Below are 26,125 nucleotides of genomic sequence, written 5' to 3'. Positions count from 1 at the left end.
CTGCATCTACGTCTGCACCGTGAGGTGAACTGGGATGAGCTGGCTGCACTTCCCCTTTTCACAGGATTCATTTCACCCTATGCTCTGTCACTCCTCCTCCCAACAGACAGTGGGGTGCAGCCAAAATGCTTTCACTCCCACTCTCTCCAGTTGCTCATAGCAGATAATAGCAGGTAAAGAGTCATCGTTCCCTTCCCCACAGCAAGAGTCAGGGGCTGATCACTGCTGAGTTAAGGAAGAGCAATGACTCTCCCCAGTCAGCCAAAAGGCAGGTGAGATGCTCCTCTACAGCGAATTTTACAACCTGAAAATGTTCCCAACAGCTTCTCACAGGGCAGACTTCTAAAATTTTTAGTTGATGTCTGAATATCTTTTAAAATGTCACATACAGACAGAGCTATATAAATTCACCTTCAAAACCTCCTTAGTAGACAAACCTCTGAGGCCTGTGGACCACATGGCTGAAAAATCATCAATTAAAGCTGTTTCGACACCTGAAATAAGGAAGAAAACAGAAGAGGGAGCTGAGAAGGCAACGGGGAACTGTGATTGTACAGAATATGCAGGGTTTGCATATTGTCAACTTGGAGGCTCAAGGCAAAATTCTCCTGAAATATGCAGATAGACAAGAATTACAAGTGATATCAGCGAATTATGGCCATCTGACAGAATTTTAAGGTTTCTAAGCTATAGATTTCTTTCCTGATGGTGAGAGAAGGGGGCACATGTGGTGCCATATGCCCTTGCAAAACCTTTCTAACAACTTTGTTTGGTAGAAAGACTGGTTTAATCGCTTCACATATTTTCTTGGAAATCATCTTTATTGTTGTGTATACAGACACCTTAGACTGTGCTGAAAGAATCTTTTGATGTTCTCTGTGCCAACAGGTATAATAAAACAATGCTTTTAGAAAGTTGATAAAGGCAAGGGAGGCAATAAACCAGTTAAGAAGCTATGGCAAAGAAAATCAAAACATCTTGCCTAAAGTAAAACATCGAATCACCAGCAAAGTTGTGAGTATGTTCGAGATTCTAAGAATCCTCTTTGGAATATCTTCTGGAATATGCTTTCTCTGTAATATCAGCCTTTTTTTTTTAGTTTAGGATTTAAAGTACTAGTATATACTGATATACGCATGGATGAGGCAATCTATAAAACTGTAGTCTTCAGAAGACAATGAACTCTTTTTGTATACTGCTTAATGGTCTGCATACCACTAGGAACTCATAAAAAATGGCCAAAGAGCTATTATTCTCTGCTATAACTCATAAATTTGATGCTGTCTTATGACCAACCAGAAGGTTTAAAATTGAACAAAGGAACAAAATTTGCAGAGATTGTGCATGTCAATCAAGGAACTCATAAGATATTAAAGAAGCCAAGACTATAAAAAATTAAAAATGAAATGGAAAAATTCACAGACAGTAAACAACCTACCAGAGGCTGTAGGCAAAGCCACTTGAAAGGCATAATCAGCCAAAAGCCAATTTGAAATGCAGTGTAATTATCACTAACAGTACAACACCAGGTAACAGTGATATCCCCATACAATACCGAGAACTACTTTGCTTTGGATCTGTTTAGCATTTCTTAGAGAATTTGTTTCCTTGGTGGAAAGCGTTGAGGGTGTTGAAATGAGCTTAAAATGGGACACAAGCTCTGAATTTCAAAACTTTATCAAATGGGTTGTCTGCACCTAGCTAAAAATCTCATTAATCTTGTGGGAGAGTAAGGGACTATTGGAAAAAGTCCCACAGTCTGAGGCATTAGAGCTCACTGTCTTTCTGGGAAACATAAATAAAATCTGGCCAACTGTAACTTCACGGTGATATGATTGCAGAAAGAAGCGTTAGTTGCCTTTGACATTTACTGTTATATCATTGCTACTTACTGAGCCTGAACTCCTGAGCCATTCTTTGTCCTCTAACAGTTATCTGAAAACAGATGGGTATAGACACTGTGTGGCCTTAAAGAAGCAGTACAATCTGCACAAGAAAGTAGAGTAAAATTTCCACCTCTTTCTTTCCCAGAGAAAAATAAGAGAATAATGCATTTTCTTGATAAGAAAGTGTTTATTTGTTAATCATTTAATAATTTATCATGTTTGACATGAACAAATGTTCTAATTATGGCAGATTTTGATGTGTGCTACGCATAAACGCCTCCTCTACACAGCTCTCTGTTTTCCTGTGTACTTTTAAGTCCTACTAAATATGATTTTGATAATGCAATCAGCTGCTTGAATAACCATAACCTAATTGAAGTAGTATTCCAAAGAACATTATTTCTATTATTATGACTTCCCTGGTGCACAGCTGTAAACAGACAGCTGAATGATAGCAAATGACCTAGATAAATCTGTCTTGATAGCTGTCACTCCTTAGTCTTGACCTTCTGACACTGTTCCAGCTGTGCAATAGTTTGTCCTAGCATTAAGGGAGAGACAATCTCAGGCTCATTCTATTCTGGGAAAACTACTAGTATTTCTCTACAAAGACACACAATCTCATAAAATTAGTGGACTAAAATGTATTTCTAATATAAAAGCAGAAGAAACATTGAACCTTCTTACAACTTCGCATCTTGCACCATAAAAATAAGTAATAAGAAAAGAGTTAAGGTACTAAATTAAATGTTAATCATATTTTACTGATAGCTAGAGAATTTTGCATTTGTTTCATAGAATCATAGAATTGTTGGGTTGGCAGGGACCATAAATCACAGAACAAGTCAGGTTGGAAGGGACCACAGTAAGTCATCTGTTCCATCCTCCCTGCTATATTGTAAGGGATTGTGTCCAGACAATTCTTCAATATCTCCAGGGAGGAAGGCTCTACAACCTCTAAAGACAACCTATTCCAGAGATCCTCTAGTTCAAGTTCCCTGTCCTGGGCAGGGATAGCATCCACTAGACCAGGTTGCTCAAAGTTCCACCCAACCCAACTTTAAGCACTTCCAGGGACTTTGAACAGCTTCTCTTGGCAACCTTTTTCACTGCCTTACTACCCTCACAGTAAAGAAATTAATATTAATTATCTAATTTAAAATCTGCCCTCTTTCAGTTTAAGGCCATTCCCCCTTGTCTTGTCACTGCATGGTAACAGTTTTGTAGCTCAGAAAGTACAGCTCTCATCAAACCTCATTCCCAAGTAAATCTATTTTCAGTGCCTATTAGTAAACAGAAAAAGGAACATAAATGGCATAAAGTAGTTCTGACAATATATTCAGAGTTGTAATCTACATTTCATGTAATTTAAGGCATAAAGGCAATTCACCAAAATGATACGGAGCTACAAAAGAAATCCCAAAGTAATCAGGGAATATGTAAAATGGGATGAGAAACTATGACCACTGCAGAATCCCAGGGTAACTAATAATTCACAGAGAAATGTGTAAGTTATAAAATAGATGCTATATTATACACATATAATAACCACATTGTTTAGCCAAAAAATCAGCCTTAGAACAGCAGGTGAGGCCTGCATTCAAGCATCATTTTGCAAACATGCTTAAACAGTTTAAGACAAAACCATGCCATTAATGTACATAACTGGAGAGTGAATTTAGATGCTTGGTAGCCCCAAATACTCCCAGATTTTAAAGCAAAACAAATCCCCGCTGTTAAGCTGCAGAAAATTTTACCAGAAGTTTTAAACGCAAATAAACCAGATGTGCTGGATCAACATCAGCATTGAAATGTAGCCAAGCCTCTGCTGTTTTTCCACATTCTGCTCACATAATCTGGTGAGAGTGAATAATATTTTATGATGAAGAAGAGAAACTGGAAAACTTTTCATCAATCTCATTAATCATCACAGGAGAAAGCCAGAAATAAGGCTTTCTGCCTAGAGCATTACATTTTAAAATTCTGCTAGAATAAAGTTCTCCTAAGAAGAAGTCCACCATTTTGTCCTTTCATCCTCACTTACTCCTTTACATCACATAAGGAAATCGCTGCTTGAGAAGCGCGTTGTGTAACAACAGGTCCACAAGACAAGAATTTTCCTGAAATCTCCAACTACTATAGGATTGTACAACAAATTAGATGCAGCTTAACTGTAAAGTCTCACTATAAAAATTTATAAAATACGTAAAATACTACTATATAAATGAGTTTAGATTAAACAAAACCCAGAGAATTTTCCTGAAGTATTATGTATACATGACTGTGAAATGTTGAGAAGTCTTTTTTCAGATAGACACCTCGAACATCTTTAAGTGTCCGTAAATGATTGTGAGCAATGGGTGCTTCTGAAAGGCTACAGGAAGGCAAGTCTTATTCTGTAAGATAATATCCTTCAGGTTATGTCACCTCCTGACTAAAGAGTCTGACTAAAAGGTGAAGCAGCTGTAATGACCATATTATTTTAAAAAATGCACTAAATTACTTCTATATACACTGAGATTTGAAGTCCTCCTACAAACAAGAGCTAAAATTTAAGGCTCATTTGGAAACCTAAATTCCAGACTTTTTTTTCTGACACCTTTGACTTGAAAAAAAGAAAAAAAGAAACTTCAGCTTTATTTTTGGCTATGTTTTTAGCCATTGCATTAAACTCTCCAACAGAGTAATTTTGTAACTAAGATGCCTCAGTTTTGAATTTGGATGTAATAAGATGGCACCTTCCCTGTGCAGAACACCTAGGCCTTTACTAGATAAGAGTGCCCTATCTGCTGCTCCAAACAGAAGAAAGCTAAAAACCTATGAGAGCTATAGAAAGGAAGAAAAGAATTACTTGGTATCTGCAAAACTTACTTCCCAGTGAAAAATTCTGAGAGCTTAGATTATCTGAATTGTCTCTAAAAAGCAAGATGCAGAAACAAAGGAAGAAAAATTAAAATCAAGCCCCACTGAATCCATGCCTGGGTAAATGGTAGCTGCCCACCCAGAGTCCTCTCAATGCTCTCCACACTCAAACTGCATTGGATAGTATCATGTGGCCCAGAAAAAAGTCCCAAACAAACCAGTTTGGCCTAATTTTTTTCATTTTCATGTAATTCAGAACAGTGAAAGAGGTGCAACTGTGAGATCAAATTATAGATTGAAGGACACAGATCATGCAGAGTTAATAAACTATTACATTTGGTTTCAAAACTTACCCAAGCTACTCAGGAATTCCCAAACTAAAAGACCTCTACCCATTTGATTGGCACTTTTCCCTCATAAGCAGCATGCTCATATATACACTTAGCAAAGTCAGTAAATACAGTATCATTTTAGTTTGTGGTTGTTTTTCTTTGAATAATTGATTTCTCCTTTGAAAGAATGACCTGTATACATAACTGATTAAAATGTTCACTTTGGAAAACCAGAGAGCAAAGCAGAGGGAGAGAAAAAAGTTCAATTTCATCTTAAAAAATTTGCTGTTGAATCAATGGGTCGAGAATTTCACAAAGATATGTTTGAGCTGATACATTTTTTAAAAACAAAATCAGCAGAAGATCTTTCAGTCCTTATTCCTTCCCATTTTACTGTAGATTAATGATAATAGAGCCTTTTGCAGTTATCACTCATCATTCTGGAGGAAAATTACTTAAATCCATGTATTTGCCGCCTGCTTTGCTAACAGCGCTTTTACTTTCTCACCAAGCCAAAGCTTGGTGAAACCAATCTAAATAAAACAATCTAATCCACTTTCCTGCCGATACTGAATTGATCCTTTTTATACTCATACCCTAGCTAGGTTTACATGACCAAACATCAATGTTTCAGGTCTGTCTTTCAAAGACACTCATAGAGAACACTTCTGCCTGAGCGCTCACCGACAAGTGGATTATCACGGTAACTTTCCACAGAGCATCTTGCACTTGGGCTTTTCTTTTACCTCTGCAAACAGGTCTTGGCTCACAGGAGCCATCAAAGACAGCATCACCTGAGAGTGATTGTATGTTTTTCAAAGAGAAGGAAAACATAGCTAATTTCACATTAGAGGGACTTATAGACATGTCCTTTATGTTCACAGGAACAAGGATCTAAAATTTGTCACAAGGAAAACAAAGTAAACAAAGCAGAATGAAAGACAAGGGAAAAGCTTATTTCTTTCCGGCATAAACTTAAATAATTACAACAACACATTTTTTAATCTGTGGCTTTATGAAGCAGCCTTGATCTTAAGGCATCCTAACATTTACATGTTTAATAAATGTATGTAGGAACTAAAATAATATATACTTGAAAGCTGACCTAAAAGAATGCTCAACTGAGTCTAAATAAAATGTAGTGACCTTTACTGTCTTAAGCCCTTGACATCACTGGTAAATCCTACTGGAATGAGGTAGTCCAGGCTCCTCAGAAACACAAGGGGTTTTTTTAATAAAGGACGCACAGACCTGCTGTAGCTCCTCTCATTTCTGTACGGAGTATTACAGCAATAGATAAGGTACTGAGCAATCAAGGACCTCTCCCCCAAGGAACATAAAACTGAATAGCCACAGCTTGTTCAACGCAAAACAATGTAGTTCAAATAGTGACATTTTTTTCTCCACAAAACAAAGTGATCATTTGGGTTCTTGATAAAAGGGAGCAAGTCAATATGTGCAAAATGCATCATCAACTTTTATACAGAATTAATTATTGCCACTGTGCTAACAGTCTGCAGGAGAGGTCACTAAGTGACCTCTATAATGAATAAAACAAGCTACAGATGAGTAAGGTGGAAGTGTCTCCCTTCCAAAGCAACTTGGGCATCCATACAATTGGAAATTGCCTGAGAGCCAGAATAAATAATCTCTTTCTTAGGCTGCATTAAATGCATTAAAAAGCACTGAGACACAGAGGTCTATGTTTGACAAGACCATAACAGGTATTACTTACACATTGCAAATTAAAACTTTCACTTGCTTAACTACTCCCGGTAAGATGGAGAACAACTGTACTACCGACTGCACAAAAGTTGTTAAAACTATACATTCTCAGTGAACAAGAGAATAATGAAGACTCTGGCTCCCCGTTAGAGAAGCAGACTTCAGACACAGAAATGTTAACTCACCGCCCCAACACCACACAGAAACTCTGGGGCAGAATGTACCTTTTGTTTGAAAGGTTGCTGCCTGACCATGACAGCGTTTGGAAAACCACAACTCTGTTTCAGTGCATTCATCTAAGAAACAACCGTGGACAAATCTGACCGTGCATTGACTCTTTTAATCAAAATACTTGAAGTGTATCAAAATCATAACATACTGAATTTGATGGGAGTTCAGAGCAAGTAAAAACATACTGTCTCATGACTATAAACTGGAATATACTGGACCTTAGCTATGAAAAAATATTGAAAGATATTGAAACTTAAAGAGAAGATTCTGACAGAACAGGAATAGGTTAATATTTAGCCTATAGACATAAAATCTACATCAATTATGAGTATGTTAACTCTTTTTAATTACAGAATAAGTGGGAGAGCAAAATACTAGCAACATTTCCCAGCTGAATACACTAAGCAGAATAAACTTCCTTTTCTGAAGGAAAATCACAAAAGCACAACCTCCAGTGTTGTGATGGAAAGAAAAGAGTCTCTGCTTCCTCCCCAGAGGCTCTTGACAAAAAGTTTTCAGAAGAAAAAGATGAGACCACATTCCAAGACCACAGGGTCCAAAACCTTGCAAATAAGACTCATAATTGACCATCTTGGTGAGAAAGAACAAGAGGACTGGAAAAATAGCTGTACTTTAATTTCTACATGAAGGAGAACAAAAAAATTTCTCCAATTAAGAAAATATCAACGCCTCAAGCTACCGTATCTTTGATCTTATTCTTTGCCAGAGAAAGGAAATTTCATCTCTTCAAAGCTTCAACCAAGTAGAACTAAGTTAATAAGGAGCAAGAAAACTTAAATAAGAGCCCTTTAGAGAGACCAAGGACAAACTGACAGGTACAATATTTTAATTGATTGCCTACATCAGAGGAATTAAAATAATAATATTTATCTGTTGCTACAACAGTAGTCATATATATTCACTTAAGAATTGAGTGGAATAAAAATATGCAAAATTTTAGGAGCTCCATCCTTCTCATTTCTAACTTACCTTTTAGATTAGAAGAGCCTATTTTTTCTTAACAACACAAATTACCACCACTTAACACATTATTAAAAAAGTATTATAAAAATTAATTCACTAAATTATATCATTGACTTTTGAGAGAACACTGAGTATAAATTTACAGCATTAGACTGACAGTCACAGAAACGTAGAGGCTGCAGAGATCCTCAAAACAAATGGCTTCCCAGCCAGATGCAGTAGGAACTTTTTCAAACCAACTGTGAAACACATCCCTTACCTAGAAGCAACCTTACTCCTGGGCCATACAACTTGGTACTGACCTCCTTTAAAATGCTGGCAGTCGGTGGCACAGGAGCCTCCTGGAAATGTTGGGGCAGCTGCAATGATCACCAAACATGTCACAGGGCAGCCTTCCCAAGAGCAGCTAAGTTACAATAATTTTCAGCCACTACTGGTGACACCACTATGCAGTGGTACTCAGAAGCCCTGAAAAACTGCAAACTGATTTTCAGTCTTTCAAAAGAGCTGAAAACCTTTAAATAAAAAACAAGGGAAAAAATATCCCCCCAAAAAAACCCAAAAAATTCAGAGGGGAAAAGAAGACTTTATGATGAAAAAAATAACAGGATCTTTTAACCTTTTTAAGGTCCATATAAGTAGCTCATCCATGTGGAAAGCTTACTTTTCCCAGCTGCCTTAATATTTAGCTCAGGTTGGGAAACTAGTTGCAGTTTCTAGGCTTCATTTATCAGCTGTCTCCTTCAAGCCATTCAAACAGCAAGATCTGTAGCAAAGGCTAACAGAAAGAAAGACAAATTTTGTTAAAAAATGATCCAAAAGTACTGTATTTTAAGCAATAACACCTGAGGAACTTCCCTAAAGTATGCTCATGTGTGAGCCAGCAGAGCCAGATTTTGGTACTCGTGCTTGGGCTCCTGCTGGTTCAACTGTGGCATATTTACATAAAATTCCTTTAGTGTGGTATAACCTAGAGTCAATATAAAGTCAATAAATCCAAGGAAAACTCCATGGTAAGCAAGTTCTGAGTCAGATTTTGAAGTTTTTACATGACAGTTGTTTGCCTTAATGTAGGGCAGCACTTTGTCCTGATCTGGCACTTCAGATGATTCTGCCCCCTCTGCTGCTACCAAGGATTTATCATATTTTTATTTCTAGTTTCTGCTATCTTATGGATATGAGTAACTGGTGACTTGGATTGCTATTAGTTTTACAACATCCTGATGCATATCAGACAATAGTAAGGTCTTTATTTTGCCTTTTTAAGTGCTTGTTTACAATTTATTTGGGAAAAAAAAAACCAACAAACCAAAAAACAAAAAACCTCAGTAAGGCTATGGGCTGAAAGACGAAAACACCAATCATTCTGGGAGAGGAGGGCAGTGTCAGATTATTGAAAATATTGGCCACAGACAACTGAAGCAAAAAAAAAGAACATGATTTCTTGGATTGTGAAATCATCAGTTTTGACTTTCATATTATTAAATCCTTCTTGTAGACAAACCAACACTTATGGACTTAGTCATTCCATAAGCTAATCAGCACCTAATATCTTTTTTATCTGACTTTGAATGATATCTTAACAACTTAATACCAGCTCATACTGAAAGCCTGATTAGCAGTGACAGGTGACAGTAGCAATGATTTCTAGTGTGTGTGGGACCATTACTATACTCTTAAAATATAAAAGGAAAATATTACCTCCTACAATTCTTGCTTTTGAATTTGAGGAAAAGCCCATGCAAAGACGTTTTCTATGGGAGTTTCATCTCCCTTTCCTCATCTACTGTCTGCACCTGGATCAAATGAATGAAGTATTTTTGACTTCCCCAGCACATGGCCTAAATCAGCATTCCATTACTACCACAAATCAATGTATTCTGAACCTTAAATATGCACAGGCAGCGGTTTTCTGATCAGGAAGATGCAATACTCACAGTAGTATGTACAATCCCAAATGTAACTAAGGAAAGGCTTGGCACAGCCACTGTCGTAAAACATAAATTTTGCCTCCAAAGTCACCTCAATTTGACTGTTAATTTTAAACCTGTCTTATTAGTTTTGAGGAAATAATGCATTTATTGCAGAATTTTTTTCTGCAATACATGCATTATTTCCTCAAATGCAGAATTTTATTCTGCATTTTTAAAAAAGCCTCCATGCATACTGATGAAGGTTATTATGGAATTTACACTGGTACTGTTTTGCTGACCATAAAATCTCACTGTCCTTTCCTCAGATGTTGGTGACAAATGGGTCTTGATGACACTGGTACTAACAAAACTCAGTAAAGGCTGAGTTTGGCTTTTCACTTTGGCTTTTACCTTCAGTACTTTACATCATGCAGCTGTAATAATAATAAAAAATAGCACCAAGATATTTAGATGTAAGTTTTAAATATATTTACTATGCAGAAGTAACTAAGAATGGCTATTCCCTATTTTATAGCTGAAGAAAACAATGCAGAGAGCCACTGTGTGACACATCCAGGAACACAACATGTTGTGTTCCACAACACAACTTACTCATGATGCAAATTCAGGATTCTTTACATTCTGATGCTGCTTGCTAGATGGTGATGCTACCTATATCCTTTATATTACACAGATATTGTCATTTAAAGTATAATTATATTTTTCATCTCTATTTCCTCTATGTGTATGCTATATCTCAAGTCATTATCATACTCATTAAAACACAGCAGTTCTGTATCCCTTATCTGCACTTAAATGAAGTATGAGGATATATAACAATACAATTAACAGAACTATTCCCAGTGAAAGAGGCCTTGAAAAACAAAGTGAACAAAGTGAAGCCTTGATGGGAATGATCCTGCACTTGAGGCCTGCACAACAACCACTGGGGCTTTTCATCATGATTTTTTAAAGAGAACTGACAAGTCTGATAGAAGGAGAAAGAGAGAGAAAATACAGTTTTGAACCCTAATTTTTATTCAAGATGTAGCAGCACAAGGACATCCAGAGAAAGCCTAGGAAACACAAGTTACAGTCAAAATGAAGCCTGATTTAGTAGCTGAATCTATTTATTCTTTCCAAGGTTCTGCATAGCACCTGACATGAGGGCCTCTCTCCTGACTCATGTCTTTCAGAACTTAAGTGATAAAAATAACAAGTCTCTCTTAACAAAGGAGAGCCCCAAAAGACAAAACAAACAGGAAGTTTGCATCTTATATTAGAACTTGCATACTTTCTACTCTTGAAGCAAATGCCTCTGCGTATTTATTTACCTTGGACAAGATGAAAGGTCACTCGTTATGTGCATAATAAGCTAATCTCACTTGTAATTATACTGCAGAAAAAACTCCACTTTCATTTGAAGGTTAACTAGATTCAAAATAACCCAGTTCTCATCAGGGTGTTGCATTTATTTCAATTAAGTCAATCAACTTAACAAGGATTTAATTAAAAACAAGTTAGCAAGTCAGAAGAAGTATTTGAAATGTAATTAATAAATATTTTAAATAAGCCCCATGTAGTTAAATCAAATATATTATTCTAAGTGCACTAGACTATGACTTTGCTGATGCTCATTTTTGGTCAATAACAAAAAGCATCCCACCCTGAGAATCCTGGCATCAGCTCATCCTTGCAAAGGCACATGAACACAGTATCCAGGAGGTGTAATAGTGAACTTTCAAAAACTGGGTAGAGAGATGAGTACCTATTTCTCATGAGAGGGAAAACAAAGTTTGCCCACAGTTTGTTTGCTTTGTTTCAACTGTTGCTCTTCATCCAAAATAACTTTTCAAGGCAGTTAAACAAAAAATAAAGTGCCTTTTTACTGAATCTACATGTTTCCATGTAGCTTCTTTCCTCTGCAAGCATTCTGCAAGCTGTGGGAGAAGGGAGCAAAGCACTAACAAACAAAACCAGAGAACAATCAATATGAAGAGGTTAGTGCTCCCAAAAAGCACCAGTAATTTACATCAGACAGGTTCCTATTCTGTGACTTTCCATTGTCTTTTGGACAATTATGCATCTCATCCCTGGCTTTGCAATCTAAGAACAGTGCTTTGGCCTCTGCTGCCCACAGCATCCTGACTCAGTCTTTTCAGGGATTGCTATCCTAAGAAAATCTATTATATTCTTCTCCCCTGTCTGACATTCCTGACGAGGAAGAGAAAAAGAAAGAAGCAGCACTCCTCACCCTTATCTCCTTAACAACCCACAAGCAAGACTCCTGTTTTCCTTAAGCCATCCTTAAAAATTCTTTATTCTGTTGTCACCAGCGAAGATCAATATAATATAATATAATTCAATAAAAGATATAACCATATTCCAAATAAATATACATGGAAATTAAGGCCATATATATACCCAAATGAAAGTTTTTGTGTACCTCATTGTTTTCAACTGACTGAGCACATTTTCTTTCATGTCCGTGACACATTGAGAACAGAAGCACAAAGACTAAGACAAGAGTGATCAAAAGTGTCAGCTCCATTTGGGCAACAAAACTTGAGAAGCCTATGCCTAATCTTTCAGATTACTTCATGTTTTATTGCACTTTTCACCATCAGACCACAGTTCCTATTAAACTGGCCCCAGCTACAGATATAAATGTTCCCAACTTAAGTTAATCAAGCTGCAGTTCTTATTAAAAAGCCCTCAGAAAATAAGTAACCCTGAGTAAGGAGTTATGCTTGAGAATCTTTATGTCTACATAATTTTTCCAGTGCCATACAGGAATTCTGGGCCATAAGCAAGGCAGAAACCAAATAAGCCATGTTACAAACACAGTCCTCTTGGAGTCCTCTACTTTACTTTACTATGTACAATCTATATACAATCCCAAAGCAAATCCAGCTCTGAGCCAGCAAAGGTTCTGTGGAAATTAGGGAGAAGAGCTTCTCTAAGCATATAATTAACCAGATGCATCATAATGTGTATGTACAAAGGTCCTAAATTAATCCCATATGATTCAACTACATGCTCAGCATTCCTAATTTGCAAGTGCTTGACTTTATGGGCTTCACAATTCCTTGCCAGAAAGGAAGGGTTATTTACTTGAATAATGAGTCCAAGTCTAGAGAAGGACATTAAACAGGCCATCTGCAGTCCTGTTCTTATCAGCATCTAGTTTTGTTGGGGCTTTTTCTGACACTCTACTGCCTTCCCACCTTATGCACCCATGCCCCTAACTCTAATCTGCCCAGTTCCATCTATTTTTTTCACCAGGATCTCTCAAATTAATAAATTTCTTCAGGAAATCCTGGATGGGAAGTGTTCTTCGAGAGCTCTAAAATGTACGGATGACTCATTCAAGCAAGTGACCTCAAACAGAGCAAGAGAGCAAGAACAGTACTCTTTAATGATAATGATCTTACACCATGCAGCTGACAAACTGCAAGAGAGCCAGACATCTCTACAATATCTCTATAATATCACCAAATGGTTTTTTATCCCTATTCATCCAGATTATTTGCAACCAAGCTGTTGTAAATTGGCAACCACAACTTATGCTTTAACCTTCTTATTTCAACTTCACTGAGGCTACTCCATTGAAGTATTTTGAGTAATACTACACTAATATGCAAGAAATTATATGTATCTTCTAAAAAAGCCCCCAATTTATGTTTGGGGAATCTCTAGACTGCAAAACAGAAAAAGTTTGGTACAGCTGATCCCAGTTTGCACCCAAATCATTATACCTGTGCAGATAATTTTTCAAGGACTTAAGGAGCATACTTCCAGAAAAATGCATATTAGTATCAATTGCCTCATTAAAATTGTGATTCCTGGAAGAAAATGTTTTTCTGTTTTGTCAGCTGTGTATCTCTGATCTATCTGTAGGTACCATGCCCAGGAACCTTGGGAGTTTATCACAGACAGGGAGGAAAACAACTGTGCGTGTTCCTGGTCACAAATACAAGCAAATGAAGTACTGATGTCTCCATATCCACCTGGTCAATTTGACTCTTCTGTTCCCCCTTCTGCACCATCTCAGAACAAAACAATTAAAACCAAAGGGAGGATCCCATACTACTATGCTACACAGAGTGAATTCCACTATTCCTGAGAAGAATAACAGAACACTGAATGCCTTCTGTTCCCTCCCAAAACTTAATCATCTGGATAGAGCTGGTATTTCTGTTTGATTTCTTCCACGCCTTGTAGCAGAAAGGAACATATTGCCCTGAATAAGACAGATACTAAGCAATCAAAGATGTTTGGATGCAGTACAGATTGTGATTATTTTCCCCTTTACCTCTTTGGCTCAATTTATTGCTGCCCACGCTATTTTGCTTTATGAAGCAGTACTGGAGAAAAAAAAAAGCCTCATTCTTTAGCTGAGATAGTATGTGCTGCTTTGCGAGGCAGTTTCCTTCTCAGCTCAGATGATGCTCAATACCACAGTGCAATACAGAACAGTTCAGTACGACCATTTGCATAGTGAATGACTTGCAGAGTGCTGAATTGAGTCATTTATGAGAGTCACTAGATTTTTGCAGGAATATTGTCTGGGATTTAAGTTGGCTGGTTTCGTTTCTTCCTTCAGACTCTGTGAAAGTCTCATTCCTCCTCCTATTTTGAAGCAGCTAGGAAAAGAAATGGTGAATACTGAGTAGCAGGAAGATGAATTGAATCCATTTTAGCTTAGTTGCCATTACTCCCAGAACAGATAATATAAAACAAAGCTTTGTGTCTCATTCAGAGGTAATTAAAGATAACCCTAGTACCATGTTATTGAAAGTCCTTCATATCCACATTCCCAGTGTCCATGGCAGCTCTCTGAAATGCAACTTTATTAGCTGACCTAATAGTTTGCTCATTCTGCTGAGGAAAAATAGTGGACTTTGTTTTAAGGATGTTTTCATGGCTTTCCTCTAAACCTGCAGTTCATCAGTCTCCATAGAGGAGACTGTTTCAAAACAGGAAAACTGGTTCCATATATGTTGTAAAGTATTAAAGAAATTTTCAGTACAGGGTGAAAAATATTTTCTTCTTAGGAAATCCTTAAAAATAGAGAGTCCGCACAAAAGTAATAAAGAAATTTTCTACAAAGGGGTGACAAACAAAATCATAGAGAGCATATCAAAAACTCTGGCTTACTGTTTTGCTTGGGTGAAGGATACATATATAGGCCATCTCTGAAAGTGTTTTTTCCTAATGTGATATGTAAATATTTCAGTGAGGAAGATTGCAAGCATAGCCTGCCCTCTTTTTGCAATATCTTATACAACAACAGATATTGACTGCACTTCTCATTTAGCTTATGTTTAAAAATTACTTTTAAAATAAAACATTTTTCTGTAGACACAGTTCTCTAACAAAAGTTCCTGCCCTCCAAAATATGTTCCTCAACCACTGCTAAAAAGTGCAGCATCCACAGTTAAGCACAGCAGTACATCTGAGACATGAGTGACATTTATTTAGTTGTGTAGACCAATTACTTCCCCACATTTCACAGAGTAACGCTTGCCTCTTTTGTAACTGCATCACGTTGCCAGATATCCATTCATTTTGAGGTCCAAACAGAGACACTGTGGTTCCAGCTGCATAACGACTAGTTACCCATAATTCATTTATAAATCTCATGTTTCCTGAGAGCAGAATTTCATGCTTGCATTAAATTTGGATCAAACTTAATCTTGTCACCATTGTGACAGACATACCAGCTCCTGACCAAGAACCATGCTGTATCTCCCACTGCTGCACCTGGGAAAGGGGCTTCATCCCTTGTTTTCCACAGATGGCCATGGAACACTGAAGTCTCTGTGCCTGATGGAGTGAAGAAATATTCACTTTAAGCTACTGTGCCATATAAACCACCCTAACTGAGCAAGAGCAGTACCAGTTCCATATCTATATTTAGCAATTGAAGCTGACTAAATGTGAAGGGAAGCACTACAGCACTTCAACGGAGATAGTATGAATTGCACATTGACTGAGAGTATCAAGTGCTCTAAGAAAAATTTCTTTCCAGGGTTTCCCCACTGGCTGAAATACTTACAAACAGCTATAGGAACTGTATGTTTCCAGGTAGCACTAACAGAAAAACTTACAAGAAAAAATTTTAGTTTCAGGTGAAAATGTGAACAAAAAAATTAGCTAAGTAATTTTGAATGAAACTGCTACTCAACAGAAAGGAAAAATAGATTTATCAATCATATGTTCACTACTTCTCATTTTCACTTAGACTCAAAATGAGATGGATGCCACAGACAAGCACACCATACCCACCTATTATATCTGACACTGACATTATTTACTGTGTATTAAAAAGAATTCTTCTGGCACTTGCATACAATCGTGTCAGCTTTAATTGCTAAGATGCACTGAACAGCTCTTCTAAACATAGAAAAAATTTACATTTTAAAAGCAAATCAAGGGCACAAACAGGTGGAAGCACTCCATTGTGCCACATGAGACCCTTGTTCCTACAGCTGCAAACCAGCACAAGTGCACATCCGCTGAAATATCAGCTTGGGAGTAAAAGGAAAGAAGTACAGTGATGAATCCTAGAGTCCAAAAAAATCCTCAAAGCCAAGAGTGCAAGTTTTATTCCAAAATACTGAAACAGCATGCTTGAAAATGAAAGGATCTTAAAGTTTAAAAAATTATGTGCATAAATAAGCCAGTTACTAAATTATATCCTCACAGGCAAAATAGGAGATGTAGTCTAAGGCAAAAAACACTAAAACAGGCTTACAGCTATTGATAACAGCATCTAATCACTGACAAATGCAAGGATTACTTGGGTGAAGTTCACAGGAGACAATGTACAGTGTGGTATGACTTATTATTTTTATCAGTGAGTTAGATGATGGAACAAGGGGTATGTTTTATTAAATTCAGAGATCGCACTAAGCTGGGAGGGATTACAAGCATTTTGGAGGCCATGAACATAATTCAAAAGGCACTCAAATAAACAGAGAAATTGTCTGAAAGCTGCAGCTCTCCTACAAATGTATATAACACACTGCAGACAAACAAGAATGCTAATTTGCACAAATTCAGGACAGAAATTAAAAACAAGTTCGACTGTCGAAGATTCTGCAAAATGGGACCTAACTACAACTTATCACAAAATGAATTTATATTATCTGTTGTCCCGCTCTTAACAAAAATCAGTCGTCCCACTGATACATATGATCAGTCTTCTGCACAGGAGACATGAAGTAAATTTCTATTCTCCTCTGGAGATTCTCCTCCAGGAACTTCAGTGGAGAGTTCACTGGGGCTGTGCTAACCTTGGTCAGTAAAGGAAGCTGCCTGTAATTGATCAAAAGCTTCAGCTAATCAAACCCAATTCACACATGGATTGGGTAATTCTTGCAAGGGGTAACTCTTGGCAAGATTCCTGTTAAGCATAACTAAATGATAAATTTGGGATAACATCTAGAAAGCATAAACAGGTAACCTGTTTTTAGTTTGGATAAGTTACCCTAAAAGAATGCAGCAGCTTAGATCCTTGATAGAAAAATGAGTTTATACTGAAAGAATAATGAGAAGGAGTTGAGCCTTTCTTCTTTAAGAAAAAAAAAAAAAAAAGAAAAAAGAAAAAGGAAGGCTCCAGGTGGATTGATCAATATAAGTGTATCCTTTCTAAAGGAACTGAAACCCTATAGGTCTTGCAGAGAAATGTGTCAGGGGAGGAGAGAACAGCAAGAGTGGAAATGAACAGATGGGGAGATAACGGCAGACTGGCTGATGGAGCAAAGCAGCAGACAGAGAAAGAAAGAACAACTGGCAGGAAAGGCAGCTAGTGGGAGCAGTAGGTAATGGTCCTGGCTGGCAGGGAATTGCTGGAGGTGAGTGCTGTGAGCATCAAGGTCAAAAGAATGGCTCCAGTGAAGTGTACCAATACAGCCAGTAAATGGCAATCCTCTGGGACAGACAAAAAAGCCTCAATACCTGTTTCAGCAGCAAGATAAAACCTGCCCCTAGATAGACTGTTCTTACTGAGGGCTCTTCAAACTCATTTATCCCCTTGACTTCAGTGGCTGTCACTCAGCATCAGGGAAAACAGCTATCAAACCTCTTAGGTCATGCTGCACTGCAGGCAAGCCTTTGGTGCCCATGGTACACGACAGGGCTGGTTTGTGCATGAGTGTTGCACCTCAGCTGCTCAGAATGATTAATCTGGGAAGGCAACAACCGTGCAGAGCAAAGCAGGTGGTCATTCTCATGCTGGGCATATGCAATGGAGAGGAAGTTTACAGGTGTGCCAGGATAAATCAGGCATGGTTTGGAAGGGGATCTTAATAAACAGTTTGAAAAACTGGTAGGTTTATCTCTCCTATAAGGAAGAACACTTAGCCATCTTCTCCACAGCAATCAAAAACAAGAGCGGCATTGATCTGTGATTTAATTCAAATGTGATTCAAGACTAAATGCATGAAGATTTGTCATGTTCTCATGCAGAATATCTGTAACTTGCTTGGGAAGCTTTGTCACTTGGAGTTTTGTCATGCTGTCTTATTCCCCATTAGCTGAGTCAGGGGAGGTTTAGGTTGGATATCAGGAAAAGGTTTTTCACCCACAGGATGGCTGGGGAAGATAACAGCAGACTGGCTGATGGAACAAAGCAGCAGACAGAGAAAGAGAAAACAACTGGCAGGGAAGGCAGCTAGTGGGAGCAGTAGGCAATGGTCCTGGCTGGAAGGCTCCCCAGGGAAGGGGGTCACAGCACCAGCCTGGCAGAATTTGAGAACATTTGGACAACACTCTCAGCACATGGGGTGACTCTTGGGATGTCCTGTGCAGGGTCAGGAGCTGGACTTGATGATCATGATCAGTCTCTTCCAACTCAGGACATTCTTGATTCTGTAACATTTGATGGTCTTTGTGAATGACCAGATTCAGCTCACAGACACTGACTTTAACCATACAGCTTGAATGGACACTTCCATTCTACCATCACAGCATAGTTTATTGGTGCTTCCTATTGGCTTGTCAAGTATCATGACTATCCGCCTCAAAGTATTTGGTTTCCCTGATTCTTCTCCAAAGAGAGAATTCTGCATTAAGAGCATAATTTTCTTTAGCAAGTAATGTTATTGGGAATTTCTGGTTTTAATTTAAGAAGCAAACAAAGTTAGTGGGTTCTTACTGCTCTTTTAAGGCCCATCCACTTGCTTGGAGGAAAAGGTGGTGAGGCTTACACTGCCCACTTGGAACATAAAGCAAAACTTCATAAAAAAGAAAAACAGATTCTACAAAACTTTTTTTTTCCTCCTGCATGGCTAAGGCTTTGTTTGTTTGTCTGGAGGGGAACAAGGACAAAAAGAAGAGGAAGTAAGGCAGTGTTTACTCTGTAGAAGAAAAAAATCACAATCTACAAAGAGGTTCAGAAACACTTGATTAGCAGAGAGTAAAATTAGGAAAGAAGCAATACTTCCAGCTGTCACAGCTAAAACCACCTGGCTGGCAGCTCTAAATCTTCTAATTATTAGACAGAAAAAAATGGGGTTGAGAAAGTTGCTTTTTCTTACTTTCATAAAGGCTTAGAAGTAATTGTCCTTGAAGGAATCTTGAAAGTTGTTAGCAGCTTTTCATGCCATCTGTATGCCAATAGCAGGTCTTTTGTTGTTTTAAGAGCATGAAACAGCATTGGACTCTCCAGGACTTTAAATCTATTTTTATAGGATCAAGAAAAAAGGGGGTGCTAGGTGCAAGATCTCTAAAATAAATACTTTGGTTTTAAATAGAATAATATAATTTATATCATATTTAGATCTGCAAGAAGAGATTTAAATTGTATTATGGGTTAATATGACAGACAAGCCTATATTAGGAGAAAGTTCCTGGGAAAATGGATGCATTTTCCCACAGAAAGCACTCTAATGAAGTTTGTCCATATTTTAGCTGATGATCCCTCTTGCAACACTCAGTTCTGATTATTTCTACTTACAATGACATCTACTTTATATAGCCTGTTTGAATAACTTTGGATAAAAAACAAAGACAATGTACAGAAATGAATATGATCTATATAAATGAAATAAAAATATAGTCCACAATAAACTTATCTATAGAATCACAAATAAAGACAAAAATTACTTTTTGTACATTTTCACATGGAGATCTGCAAGCCTTTTTAACTTTTTAAAATGAAATGTAAAATTTTTGATGACTAGTGTCAAAATACCTGGTAAAGCTACTCCTGTAAAAATCCCAATGTCTTTTCACTGAGAAAAAAGACTCCAAACTCAAGGCTCACAACTTTCCATTTTTTCCAAGACAGTGCATTATTCAGGTTTACTTTTTATAGATTGGGGTTTCTAACTTCCCCACAGGAAAAAAATAAAACAACCTTAAAAACACCAGTGTCCTTCCTTCCACAAACTGAGCTTCCATGTATGAGTGGGCAGCTCTCACCACTGGTGCCAGCAGATTTCTCATAACAGAACCTGTAGAAACTTCCTGAAATAAGTGAAGGAGAGAACTAAATAACTGTAAGCTAGAAGGATACTTGAGGCAAAAGGAGGCCTAGGCTTCTGTTTCTGTAGCTACATGCAGATACCTCTTCTGACTTAAGGACAGGAAATAACCCTATCTCCAAGTGGTTATACGGCATGTAAATACATTAAAAATTATTGTAATTTTAATAACTATTTTATTCATGTTTATAAAACATATTTATAAGTAAAAGCTAGTAGTTCCCCTAAAAAGTACAATGGGGACTGTTGTGAAAATCTTTCTAATTTTTTCTAAAGTATCAGGCCTACCTAAACATTTGCTCAGGAATTAATACTGGGAGTCAGAAAGAGACAAAAGCTTTTGAAATGAGATGAAGTGCAAAATTCCTAAATTGATTCACTTTCTGAAGCCAACAGTTGCTAATAGGTTTTCTCAGTGAAACAGGCTTACATATTGGAATATTATGGCTATCTGCATCTCTCCTTGCTTGTTTTCTTATTATACTTACCATATAAGTGCAGAAGCACATGATGATGAAAGAGGAAAGTAATGAAACCAGCTTCTCTAGAAGTTTGCCAACTACATGAACACTACACGGTGATGTCTCAAATTTTATCAAGTTTTTTGGGAGTTTTTTAATGAGGAAAATATGGATTTAATGGACTTTGGATGTTTTATGGCAGCTAATGGATTTTACACAGATGCAAAATGAAGTATTCCTAAATAAGGTCAAAGTATTTCCTTTCAAAAGCATCAAAGCAATCATCAAAGGCTTTGCTGTTTTGACTTAGTATTACTGCAAGGTTGAGGCAAGAACATTTGAGCTAAATGCTACCTCTTTTATCCAGCTTCACTGGGTATGCCAATAGCCAGAATCATTACTGCCAGAGCAACAGAAATACAGAGAAGATCTAATTTCCACTAATCCTCAAAACCAAAATAAGTATCAGCAATTTATTAATTGTGATTTCTACAACAAATACATGACATAAACTATCACACTTGTCTCAGTTTTACAAGCATTTTGGTGATTAAAATGGAGTAGACTAGCTTTCACCAAAACCCTACATTTAGTAAGGCTACAGTGTGACCAATAAAAGAAGCCAGCAGCTGAACCAAATGCAAAAATGCATATTGTGCCTTTTTCTTCCATGATGATATGCTCAGGTGGAAGTGATGTTAAAGCCACCAAGCTTCACAGAGCATTTAATTTTTCTGTTGTCAGGAACAAGTTCAGACAATGTTACAGCGAGTATACCTTTGATTTCTGACTACTATCTATAGCAAGTAAGTTTTAAAAGATAACTTTTAAGTGAATGCACTCCCATGAAAAAAAATAGGCTGGCAAAGAAGGATGGACTAGGATGGACTAGAAGGATGGATACTTGGTTAATTTTCCCATGCTGGAGACATGTTATTGAACACTTATGAAAATACACGAACTGTCAACTATAAACGCCTTTTCGAATGCTGGCCATAATGCTAATTTGCAGGCATAACCTCAGATACTTCAGCTTTAGAACTGAACTTCACAAAGAACTAAACTGATCAAGTATGTTTCACACTTGAGGCTTTTAATTACAAGAACTTGTTCAGTCTTGTTAATTATATTCCACCCTCTCTCTCAAAAGGCAGGAAATGAGGAACAAGGAGAAGAAAAAAGGCAGCAGGGACTAAAAGCATGAGCAGGGACACAGTATTTCAAATTCTTAAGCTGACACATTTTTTCACAATTCATTTTGAATCAATACAATCTACACATTCTTTCTGAGCTTTCAGCCATATGTAGAGCAAAAACCTATTTGGGTCAGCAAAAGAAACCTCAAATATAGTTTTTCAAATCAACCACAGAGTTTCAAGTGAGTAGTGTTTAGCAGAATGTGTTAATAGGCAGATAGATGATGGAAAATTATCTTGTAATAAAACTTGCAAGACAATGCCAGCTACACTTATTTTCAACTACTCTTCTCTCCCTGCTGATTCTACCTGCCAGAGTACAGATGAAATACATGGATTTCAAGGTTTGAAGGTTTGCTTTTTCAAATTAGACTCCTTCTCCAAGCATCTGAAAACAGCTACAAAGAGGCTGCAGAAGTATTGAAGTCAATGCTGCGATTGAAAGTTGTGCTTCAAAACTTCCCCCCACATGCAGAAAGGACAAACTGTCAACCCATTAGTGGTAACTTCCTGCAAGAGCAGAGTTAAAATACGGGAGAATTCAAGTCGTTGTCCTCAGAGGACCACATTCACTTGCATATTTATCATCACCTCGCAGCCTACCAGTCCACGAGAAAAAAAGCTCAGTTAAGAACGCATGAATAATAAAACAAGAACTAAATCTGCGGCAGCTGTGACAGTTATAACTTCTCTCATAATGAAGCAGGTGTCAGCAAAAAGGTACTGCTCTAAGTCTAGGCAAATCAAATGTCATCATCTTATTCACAGACATTCTTACTGACAATTCAGGTGCAATCATCATACCAATCCAAACCCACCTATAAAAATAGCCAACTTTGATAATTTTAAACTTACTCTTAATGAGCAACTCACAAATTCTGCATTTATGGCAATAGATTGAAAAATATCTGTCAGGTTTTCTGTGATTGAATTATCCATGTTCCTAATGAAAATAAGCATTATTCCAATGACAATTATATTTCAGCTATGTATTTTTTCTAGGTAATAAATGCAGAATTTATCCATTTAACTGCAGAAAGCCAATGACATCCACATTAATAGAATCATAGAATGATTTGGGTTGGAAGGGACCTTTAAAGTTAGTCATCCAGTTCCAATCCCCCTACCCTTACATTAAGGCCATTCAGCTCAAAACCCCGTTCAACCTGGCTTTGAACTCTTCCAGGGATGGGTCATCCCCAGGTTCTCTGGACAGTCTGTTCCAGTATCTCATCATTCTCACTGTAAAGAATTTCTTCCTAATATCTATATCCACCCTCTTTCCGTCTGAACCCGTTCCCCCTTATCCTTTCACTACATGCCCTGGTAAAAAGTCCCTCCTCAGCTTTCTTGTAGGCCCCCTTTAGGTGCTGCTGCAGCTGGAGCTGCAGCTTTTGCTCCCAGAGAAGCACCCACCATTCTGCTTTCAGGGACAGGCAGGATGAGTGCCCTTGGCCTCTGCAGATGGCCACAACCAGGTTTCTGGGTTATGTGCACTACGAGTCTTTTCACTCAGACTTGGAACAACATATTTCCTCCAGCATCTGGACATCGCCATTAAACACACACAGGTGATTAAGATTTTGAACTCTGAATTTTGGAAACAGTAAATGAAGCTAGATTAACAAATTGTTAAATAAGCTTTTATTCAGACCCATCTCTGCCACAGAAGTGACAAAATGAAGAAAGAGAGAAAATTACATTGCTCTTTAATGACATTTTAGGACAATCTAATATGATATGGCTTTGGTTGAGGCTTCAGTGATCCTGACTGAAGGATCACACACTTTGATATGCTGTTCACAACTTGCCATTACCATTTACGAGGACATAAATGCTCAGTTTGGAAATTATTCTTTTTCATTAAAATGAGGATAGCATAATTTTAGTTACAGAAATAAACTTTGTAATATTTCAGATAACTCTCCTTCCTAGCCCACATTTAATTCAAAGCATAGTATGGGGTTTTTTTTGCAATAGGCAGAGGCATTTTATAAATAAAGAAGACTGTGATAGCAAGTCACAAAACCACAAAAAGATCACACTAAAAATTAAAATAGGACACAGGGGTGAATGCCAAGAAAAAAAGGAAAGCACCTACCAAGTATTATGAAAACATGGATATTTAGTTCAACTTTACCACAGTTGATCTACTAAACCAAAGAACAGCAAGCTCATGTTAGCCTAAAGGAGGCACAAGTTATACCTGAGATACAAATGTTTTACCAGGTCAAACCTATAAGACTCTGTTTGCATTTACACAGGGTTTTCCTTACACATGTTTAGGGTCAGCACACCTATGTACTGAATATCTTCACTGCAGGAGAGAAGTGTGAATGTATATTAATGCAAATGAGACTCAGGCTCCCCTAAAAAAAACCAGCTTCCATGTTGGGCCTACCCTGAATAAATTAACGTTACTAACAAATGAGCATGTTTAACTCTGTTATAAAACCATTTACAACAGTGGGGGGTGGGAGTGTCTGTGTTATATTTTGCTTTCAGTAGTGCTTGAGGGAAAGGTTGAGGTATTTAATACCTTATTTGCCTCAGTCTTTAATTATAAGGCCTTTTGTCTGGATACCCAGGCCCCTGAACAGTAAGACAGGGAGGGGAGCACAATGAAGCCTCCAAAATCCAAGGGAAACTGGTCAGTGACCTGCTATACCACTTAGGCACACAAGCCCATGGGGCCAGATAGGATCTACCCAAGAATGCTGAAGGAGCTGGTGGAAGTGCTCATAAGCCACATTCCATCATTTACCAGCAGTCCTGGCTGACTGGGGAGGTCCCAGTTGTCTGAAGGTTGGCCAGTGCGACACCCATCTACAAGAAAGGCTGAAGGAGGGTCCAGGGAACTACAGACCTGTCAGTCTGGCCTCTCTGCCAGAGAAGGTCATGGAGCAGAATATCCTGGGTGCCGTCCCACAGCCAGGAGATCAGGCACTGCCATCATGGGTTTGTGAAAGGGAGCTCCTGCTTGGCCAACCTAATCTCCTTCCTTTATAGGGTGACCTGATGAGCGTGTGAAGGAAAGGCTGTGGATGCTGTCTACCTGGACTTTAAAAAGGTCTTTGCCACTGTCTGCCACAACATTATCCTGGCTGCTCATTACTTGGGTGGTGGCACTATTCACAGAGTAAACAAACAGCTGATGGGTGGGCCCAGAGAGTGCTGGTGAACAGAGTTACATCCAGTCACAAGTGGTGTTTCCCAAAGCTCTGTACTGGGGACACTCCTGACCTGTTCAACATCTTTACAGCTTATCTGGACAAGGGGTGCACCCTCAGTCAGTTCACAAACACCACCAGGGTAGGAGCGTTGATCTGAGGGGGTGTAGAAAGCCTCTGCAGAGTGATCTGGACTGGTTGGATCAATGGTCTGAAGACAGCTGGATAACGTTCAGCTTGGCCAAATTCCAGGTCCTGTGCTTTGCTCACAATGACCCCATGCAGCACTACAGCCTTGGGGCAGAACAGCTGGAAAGCTGCTGGGTGGAAAGGGGAATGAGGGTGCTGGTCAACAGCAGCTGAATGTGACCCAGCTGTGCCCAGGCAGCCAGGAAGGCCAAGGGCATCCTGGCCTGTGTCAGCAATAGTGGGGCCAGTAGAACCAGGGCAGAACCTCAGCACTGGTCAGGTTGCACCTTGAAAACTGCTCAGTTTTGGGTGCCTCACTCCAAGAAAGGCATTGAGGCACTGGAGAGTGTCCAGAGAAGGTCGATGGAGCTGGTGCAGGGTCAGGAGCACAAGCCTGTGAGGAGCAGCTGGGGGAACTGAGGTTGCTTAGCTTAGAGAAGAGTAGGCTCAGGGGAGACCTTATTGCTCTCTACAACTACCTGAAAGGAGGCTGTATTCAGGTGAGGGTCATTATCTTCTCTCAAGTAGCAATTGATAGTACAAGAGAAAATGGCCTCAAGTTGCACCATGGGAGGTCTAGATTGGACGTTATTCCATTGATAGTGCTGATTAATGGTTGGACTCGATCTCAGAGGTCTTTTCCAACCTAAAGCATTCTATGATTCTATTGGAGAACAATGGAT

At 38.2% G+C, this 26,125-nt stretch overlaps 1 protein-coding gene across 3 annotated transcripts in view; it reads right to left on the bottom strand.

Annotated features, from left to right (window-relative positions):
- The window catches only part of DLGAP1 (DLG associated protein 1), a 402,137-nt gene that overhangs the window by 329,280 nt on the left and 46,732 nt on the right, over window positions 1–26,125 (bottom strand). Inside the window, exon 2 of one of the 3 annotated variants that reach the window (XM_077184530.1) lies at window positions 15,657–15,762. The exons of the other annotated variants lie outside the window; for them this stretch is intronic. The gene's annotated coding sequence lies outside the window, so the exon portion shown is untranslated. The remainder of the gene's footprint in view (window positions 1–15,656; window positions 15,763–26,125) is intronic. 3 annotated transcript variants of the gene reach the window in all.

The sequence above is a fragment of the Agelaius phoeniceus genome, chromosome 1 (assembly GCF_051311805.1).
Source record: "Agelaius phoeniceus isolate bAgePho1 chromosome 1, bAgePho1.hap1, whole genome shotgun sequence".
Taxonomy (NCBI): Eukaryota; Metazoa; Chordata; class Aves; order Passeriformes; family Icteridae; genus Agelaius; species Agelaius phoeniceus.
Note: the sequence above shows the minus strand (reverse complement) of the source record. Positions and strands in the feature narration are given on the sequence as shown.